The sequence below is a fragment of the Periplaneta americana genome, chromosome 9 (genome assembly GCF_040183065.1).
Source record: "Periplaneta americana isolate PAMFEO1 chromosome 9, P.americana_PAMFEO1_priV1, whole genome shotgun sequence".
Lineage (NCBI taxonomy): Eukaryota > Metazoa > Arthropoda > Insecta > Blattodea > Blattidae > Periplaneta > Periplaneta americana.
Window position 1 is genome coordinate 76,375,499 of NC_091125.1, and position 9,230 is coordinate 76,384,728.

A 9,230-nucleotide genomic window follows, 5' to 3' on the forward strand; every position below is an offset into this window, starting at 1 on the left:
ACTTCAATTTTTATTGTACTTGAGTTTCTGAATGTATCTACTTCACTCCCACCCCTTCTACTAATGAAGTTCAACCGTCCTCCATACAGATCCAAGACCGCATATACAGTCATAGTAATTTAAATCACACGTGTAAGGTCAATTAAACAGTGTTCATGGGTTAGATAAGAAACATACTATATATATATCTCACAGTTGTATGAACACTTTAAAAATGATAATAATTAAAATTGATAAAATTGAGACATGTTTCGGAGGCTGCCCCTCCATCTTCAGTGACATTACCACGACGGCTGGTTCAGGTGTTCGACCGCGATGTAGCGTGGTTTAAAGGAGACTGGCCAGTCTCGGTCGAACACCAGAACCAGCCGTCGTGGTAATGTCGCTGAAGATGGAGGGGCAGCCTCCGAAACATGTCTGAATTTTATCAATTTTTATTATTATCATTTTTAAAGTGTTCATACAACTGTGATATATATATATATATATTGTATGTTTCTTATTTTTGTTACAGTCATAGTAGCCTTACGGTCATAGTAAACAGTACGTTCCAAAAATACGTTCGCGTTTTCCAGTGACGAAAGAGCTTTCAATATTGCATCATTTTCCATTTGCCTACGTCGCATCCCGGTTTCCCCCACCTGCTTCTATTCGCCCCTCTAGTGGCTGGGCTGTCTTAGCTCTTTTCTGAGAATATTAATTTCTGTTAGGAATTGAACGTCTACGTAATATTATGCAACTGTTTAAAATAACTTAAATAAAAGGGCCTCGTTAAGTAATTAACTGTCACGTGATTTCCTCCCTTTCTACGACGCTGTGACGTAACCACTTGGACGGACAGTAGATAGCATGTCTGAGTAATTTTATCTTTTCGGATCTGGCACAAGTGAAGATTGAATTTACAGTACGTAAGGTACTCTTTTATAGAGTAGGTACAGAATTATTTCAACATGAGTTACTGATACGAAGTACGAACCTGGTAATTGGAATTAGGTACAATAGTCTATAGTGCGATAATATGCACATTAGAACTGAAGCCTGTATCGAAATGAAAGGCCACCATTCTAAAAAATTTGTTTAAATATCCATATTATCATTATTTTTCAATTTAACTTCATTCTCTATATTGTACGCTAATGTGCTGTAGACCGTATAATATACAATGCATAATGAATACGTCCACAGGGACAGCTCAGTTCGTGAGTAAAAACACTCATTGTTAATACTGTACTGTATTATGATTAAACAAAAACCTAATGAAAATGATCAAACTCAAAAGCGCAATATTTCATAGTTTACGTAAATGGATAAACTACTTTTCTTCCCTCCTATACCTAGTAAAGTGATTTGTTTGTATATTACGCCAATATCATCGAACTCCAGTCGTGGAAGGGGGTAGCAAACGGCGTTGATCCAGCGGTATAGGCAAGTTAATATTAAACATGTTAGTAAAAATAAAATGATGTCCTTGTATATCACTATTTTAATGAAGATTTCTTACAAAGTACGAGTAATTTCAAAACTGTGTGAAATTCTTATTGAAAGTGATCCATTTCAGAATTATGATAACATACAGTATAATCGATACGTATAAAATATATTATTTTTGGAAGGTCAGTCTGCTGTTTTGTAGGCCGTTATTTAATGACGCTATGTCAGCTACTGTGTTATTTTAGCTTCGATGGAATAAATTGATGGTAGCGAGATTGTATTTGATGAAATAAGGGCGAGGATTAGCTAAAAATTACCTGAAATTTGTCTTACAGTTGGGGAAAAAATGACAAATCCCAACCAGGTAATCAGCAGAAGAGGAAATCGAAACCATTCCTGAGAGTAGTTTCAGATCAACAGGCAAACGTTCTACCGCCTAAGCTGCGAAGGACTTCACTCGGCTATTGCATTTGGAAAGAAATACCTGACGGTTTCTATAAATTAGTCCTTTCAAGATAACGGTATCGTACTTGTTTTTCTTGGTATATTGTGACAATTTGTATATCGTCATAAAGTCTGGTAAGAATTAGACGCATATTCGACACAGCATAGTCACAGTTGCTGCTACTAAGGGAGAATATGATATAGCCTATTTTTAGTTCACCAGAGATGGCAGTGGATTTTATGACCAATATTTTCAGATTTTAGATTTTAGAATTTAAGAATCTTATTGTTTCTTGCAGTCAGTGGTGATGCGGTCAGGTGTGCAGACTTGTAACTGATAGTGCGTCAGAGCAAAGAGCAGCAGCGGAGCCCAAGTCCAGCGACTTCACTAAGGTAAGTCTCACGCCTCTTGTATTATATTTGCAATGGAGCCCAAGAAACATTACTTTTTCCCATCTCGTACGGCGTTAATTAAAGATTTGTATTGGTGAACATTTTCTAATATATCTTAATGTTTATAAAAGTAACATCACCCCCCTCATAGGGCATAAAGGTTCACAGGGTGGTGGTGGATTAAAACTCTTATTTCTACAATCGGTAATAATGGCAGTAAGGATGTCAGTCCTACGTGCCCTCCAAGGTAATATCACTGGTAGAGGCTGAGTAAACTATAGGATCCCTTAATGTTTATAACAATCAGAAATGTAATGTGTTATGCAAGTCATCACGTACGTAGACTATTTTAATTTATGTAGAATTTGCTTCAGCTCTCTAATGGGGAAATTCGTACTAATACGAGCGCTATCCTTTCGGTTTTACATGTTTATTTAATTTTACAACTCAAAAGACTTAACAATAGAATACACAAAATGGCGTTTTATCTTGGATCTCCTTTACAATTGTTCTTCCTTTGCTAAGAAGAATATTGAAAATGTATTATAACTAGACTTTGAAGTTCAGGTCCGGACCTGGGAGATACAGGTTAACTAATAGCGGAGTATTGGCCGGAGGTAGGGGGATCCATCTGTCGGATCTATCCATTGCGCTATCTGTCTAGATCTGATTGGAAGGTTTCGTACGTACTAGCACTGAAGCTGGTAGACTTGAGACAACGTGAAGTCATTGCGATGTCGAAAACGAAATTCAATTGGAACAAATTTTTGAATATACGTTAATAAATTCCTTCCAAAATAATAGAAAAACTTTACAAGTAGAAATATATATATTTTATTTGAAAAGGCAAAATGGGGTCAAAACTTCTGGTAAAAATACAGCCTGAATTATGGACTAAAAATTCATAATGACCTGATTTTGAAATATCGGTATCTGTATTTAAAAATTGTAATATATAAAATAATGTGAAATAGAAATAGGAGATATTTAGAATATGTAATTCAAATTAGCATGAATATATTATATTTTGCATACTATACATTTATAGTACGTATCTTTGGAATTTGTGATACCAATACTTCATTTTAATTCATTTGATTCTCAGTTTTCTCTATCTTTTTATGAAGTTAACTTACAAAACTTTCATTCTAACTTCTTACTAATATTAAATTCTTACTAAATATTATAATACTTGAGTTATTTTCATTTTAAGTATATTATCTTTGTATCTTGGTAATGATTTGTTAAGCTACTCTATGCTGATTGTATCCCCCCGGACACGAGATTTAGGCCTACTTATACAAGGATTAGACTTATATTAAATAGAACATATTCTTTTCTGAATGTTTTATTTAAATGTTGTCAGACAAGTCTGTGTATATGAGCTATATTTTATACTGTATTTATGTCGCTTCTTTTCTGTAGTTTGTAATTTATGTACAATTACAAAATAATGGTATTTATTTAATTTCACGAAAACGTAATAGAACACAAATATTTATTTAAACTAATATTAACTCTTTGCTAGATATACCTGCTGATTAATTGTTTTCGTAATTTTACTAACGATATAAGCAGTATAATGCAAATAAAATAAGAATTTTTTTTTTGTGGAAAAACTATCAAGTTTTGACCCTATGTTGTATGGACAGTTTTTGATCATGTAGAGTAGACCGTCCCCGACGACTGTGAAATGGACGGTACTTATACCCCTTACACCCTGTATAATTCAATCTGAACAGCAGATTCGCATGTTGTTTCTGCTAATCCTTTCCGAAGAATTTTGCACGCAAGACGAGAAAATCGAATGAAAACTATAGCTGATATGGAAGCAGAAGCGAACCTGTGCACCACATTTAGATTTTGTTAGCACCTTTTGCTGGTGACTTAAATTTCCAAATTGAAGTATCCTTTGGTATCCTTGTTAGTATTCTGTTAATGTTTATTATAATTATGATGTGTGTTCACAACGTACAACAGTGTCGAATTGGTACTTAGAGGGCAGGTGATGACCTTAATCCTATTCATATTACGGCTACTGAGAATTTACATAATTATTGGAACTGAATTTACAGCAGCTATAGGATGAAGTAACCTCGATAGCGAACAAAATTGAAAATTTATGCAACCACGTTAGCGGAAATAAGTAATTATAAGTAGGAAAAGAAACCCTTGTCTACCGCCATCCATATTAATAATTTCAGTTACGTACGGTATTAATTATTCATGTAACACGCGACAAGGACGTGTCTAAACCATTGATAAACACTGTATGTAAAACAGTTGTTGGTAAAACTGTCATTTGCACAACGAAGATCTGTACATTGTCAAGTTCTAAAACACTATTAGTCCATTAAGTTACTTTGCCCTCCATTCTGTACCTCAGAGGTAATGTATGATAAGTCCAAATTTCTCAATTTTGAGATTATAGCACCACTGAATTCCTTAGGGTGAGATCTATTTGAAGATATACTCTGTTAAGTCCTGGGCCGACTGATTTTGGATTTAATGCATTTTTTTCAAAAGAACGTGATCATATATTAGGGGAATACTACGATAAGTCCAGCATAACTCTGTTTACTTCTATGAGTATCTTACACTTTTCAAAGTATACTATAGTTCCACTACATCAAAAATAAAATAAATAGGTTTGTAACTTTGCCAGCTATGAAAGAAAAACACTATTGAAATTTGTTCTTCGCCTGCATTCTAATAGATGGATGGATGGATGGATTTATTCGTTACATAATATTCTTACATTTGCTTTATAGCATAGAATAAAGAACGTATCTAATTCTTACGTTTAACAATAAAATGCAATACATATAAAATGCAAATATGAAATATGTACAGAATTAATACCTTAATAACAATAATATTTTATACAATGTAATATGTTCACCATTTAATAGTATTATAATATTTACACAGTACTGTGTAATGTCAAGAATTCATCTACAGAATAGAAAGTTCTGAGGTGCATCATTATGTAATAATCTTATTTTGTCCACTGTTATATTTTAATTGTTTTGTTTTTTTTTTTGGTGAGAAGTTCCATCACTCGAAACGTCCTGTAGATACAGCTACAGTCTCAATCGAGTCTCTGACCCACAGAAATATCATAAAAACAAGTAATTTATATATCTAGGAATTGTTGAAACATGTCTGAATCAGGAGCAACATTCTTCATATATTATGAACTTACTACATAGGCCTTCCAGCTTTCCAAAGTAAATGTTAATAACACTTACCGTTTCTTGAATATTCACATTCTTCTGATAGTCTACGTAAAGATTAATTTTTGGTTCTACAGAATTTATCTGTTATAGTAACAATGATTTACAATCTTCGTAGATTCTTCGCTCAACAGTGCATATACTGTGGAATCCCGGCCACCAAGTCACTCAAATGAGTGCGCTCCTTGTATAATGACAGTTGACAATATGTCAACATATATGTCCAGCATAGAGTAAGGCCATGAAGGGAAAAACACTAGAGGAGAGGGATTCGACCCGATGCTGTGGATTGAACTTCGACGTAGCTCAGTAGTTAGAGCGCTTGGTACGTAGAACCAAGGACCCTGGTTCGATCTCCGGCGCCGGAGCGAATTTTTCTCCTCTAATAATCATTGTTCTTCTGATAGGTTTGAATCCGTGAAAATAGGTTTTACTCCTAAACTTTATGTCCACTAGGCGAACAAAGACAAAAATGATAATTATACAAATTTAATTAGTTGAGAATATTACGCGCAACAGAAATTGGCACATTTTCTGATTATGATCGTAAGCTATTTACTGTAATATCTGTTTAAATACGCAATGGGGGAACTTAATACATCAACCAGTAATAATGTAGTCTACATTGAAATTCATCAGTTAAAACTTGTAACATCATAAAATATACATATCACTAAATCAGCTTATTATTTAATTTTCTCTGGTTAATGAAATCGATGGGAAGCTTTATCCTATTGGAGTAGAGATTTTATGTATCAGTCGTGAACATGTAGTGAAATCACATATAATAACTCTCCGACTAAATTATTGCTCTTTCGGTCGTACGATATGAAACAAAATGCACGAGTATTATTAAGTAAAATATATGAATTAAAAAAAGTGAGCACCAGTGGAATTGTACAAACAGAGACTGGATTTCTAAATTTGATAGATTGAAACAATTATTTACATAATAAGTTTTAGCCTTTCACAGTGTTCGGTTGTGAGAAATGTTTTGAATTTCGCAGCAGTGTGAAAAGATTTAATCTACCCTACTTTTTAGATACCATTATTTGGAAGTAGTTTTAAACCAATGTAGAAGTTATTGTTAAATCTCACATCTTTGAAAAATCAGAAATATTAATGTAATTAATTCTTCATATTCCATATTTGTGTAAGTGTGTTCGATTAATCTCAGTTCTTACCTCAATAAGAGGAAATAATAGATTGATTCAAAGTTATTACACATTTATATGTATGTTGTATTGGAAAATTAGGTTCAGTTATTAATTAGATTATTTTATTAATTATAATTATTGTGTATTATTTTTATTGTGTGTAATTAAGTTATCACTGCCACCGGGTGTTTGCTCACTTGCAGTGTAAATACATACATACATACATACATACATACATACATACATACATACATACATACATACATACATACATACATACATGCATGCATACATACATACGTAAATTTATTGCTATAAGTTTATTTAGCACAGAATTCTTAGAAAGATCATTAATTGTATTATTTGATACTTTACTGACAGCAGTTGAGTTTTAGAGACGATACCATTCTTTGGAATTCGGAGACGAGAAAATCTTGTGTGTTTTTCATCAGAATTATTGAAATGCCGTTCATTCCGGTTGAAAACTTTAATGTCCTTCAGCTCTTGAAACATGAGTTGTGTCAGATGTGATCAGTAGACGAGCGTTTGCATTCTGGCAAAGAATTAGTCTTTTGATGACCAAGGACGTATAGGGATTGCAAAAATCCTCATGCACGAGCCAATTATTGTGACTGCTTTTCGGCGTCAATGATCTTTCTGACCATCCGGTATAAGTTTGAAGTGAATTTCCCCAAACATGAAACATCGTTTTGTTCCCAGAAAGATTTTGTTGATACAAATTGCACTTATTGATTACATGGATATGTAAGGTGGTCCACTTTTCATTACATGTGACGATTCGATTCCAGAATCAGTCATCTGGACGATTTTGTGGTAGCTGACGACAGATCTTAATGCATCATTCGACTTACGTATCCTTCATTTCGCATGGATTTTGTCGAGGCTGGTTTCTCTTAAAATTAATTTTACAACTGATGGAAAGCAAGTTCTTTGCGAAAGGTAAAATATTTTCGATACTACAAGTGTGCTTTATAGTGATTCTTCCAATGAAGTTCAAAGAATCCTATCAACTAAGTGCTAGAACTAAATTGGTGCAGTACTTCTATGCAGTACTCTCTCAATTTATGTTGCAAACCTTTCGGCAGTTATTTTGAAACGTAAGCCCTTTTAAGTAATGGGGTAGAATACATGAATCTCTATTAATTCGTCACATATCCATTTTAACTAATAACGTTTATATTCAAGGTACAAATGAGAAAAATAAAATTTTAACGTTTTCATATGAAAAGAGTACTCTGATGTCACTCGTGGTACCATGGAAATGAAAATGTCAGGTGAACGTGATGCCTTGTGGTTTTCAACACGTTCCAATCTCTATTTAATGTACCTCGAGGTCTTTCATACAATAGCAATGAAAATATTAGGTATGTGGGTTATATATATTAGCATCTTGCATTACGAACGCTAGTAGCTATAAGTTTGTGGAATGTGGCGAAGTTCGATATTCGCCGATGTTCTCTCTGCAGAAGGAGGTTTGTCATGTTTGTTCAGCTTTGTTTTGAAAATATTCGCTGTCCGCTCCCACCCCTCCATGTTTTAATCGCTTAAGGATTTTTGCACTTATCTTGCGATTAGTTTTTTGTATGGATAAGACGAATTTTGTAATGTCTTGATTGCCTCTCTCATGTTGGAACATTGCTGGACACTAATATAGCCTATATACATGAATATCAAATAAAATACACTACAGTGTTCAATAAACTACCCACATACTGTATTTGATTACTGTAATTTGAATATAGACGTTTAACGCGATTATTGACATTTTCGTAAATCCCTGTTAATTTTTATTGTGAAGACAGAAATATAATTATATTACTACTCATATGACAACAGAAAAGTATTATATTGCAGTATGAGTCATAAAGTCTGAAAACTTATAAGTCTCCAGGTATCGATCAAATTCCAGCAGAATTAATACAAGAGGGTGGAAGGGCATCATCTAACGAAATTTATAAGCTTGTACGTGCTATTTGGGAAAAGGAAATTGTACCAGAACAATGGAAGGAATCTGTAATCGTACCTATCTTTAAGAAGGGGGACAAGACTAACTGTAGTAACTTTCGAGGAATATCACTTTTATTGACGACGTACAAAATTTTGTCCAACATTCTTTTGAGAAGATTAACTCCATATGTAGATGAAATTATTGGGTATCATCAGTGTGGTTTTAGGTGTAATAGGTCAACTATTGACCATATATTTTGTATTCGACAGATATTGGAGAAAAAATGGGAGTATAAGGGTACAGTATATCAGTTACTCATAGATTTCAAAAAGGCATATGACTCGGTTAAGAGAGAAGTTTTATATGATATTCTTATTGAATTTGGTATTCCCAAGAAACTAGTTCGATTAATTAAAATGTGTCTCAGTGAACCGTACAGCAGAGTTCGATTAGGTCAGTTTCTGTCAGATGCGTTTCCAATTCACTGTGGGCTAAAGCAAGGAGATGCACTATCACCTTTACTTTTTAACTTTGCTCTAGAGTATGCCATTAGGAAAGTCCAGGATAACAGAGAGGGTTTGGAATTGAACGGGTTACATC

At 33.8% G+C, this 9,230-nt stretch overlaps 1 long non-coding RNA gene across 1 annotated transcript in view; it reads left to right on the plus strand.

Annotated features, from left to right (window-relative positions):
- LOC138705666 (uncharacterized) overlaps window positions 1-2,269 on the plus strand; it is a 50,495-nt gene extending 48,226 nt beyond the window's left edge. The window contains exon 3 of the long non-coding RNA XR_011333718.1: window positions 2,175-2,269. This is a non-coding gene — a long non-coding RNA (uncharacterized lncRNA). The remainder of the gene's footprint in view (window positions 1-2,174) is intronic.
- The last annotated feature ends 6,961 nt before the right edge of the window (window positions 2,270-9,230 follow it).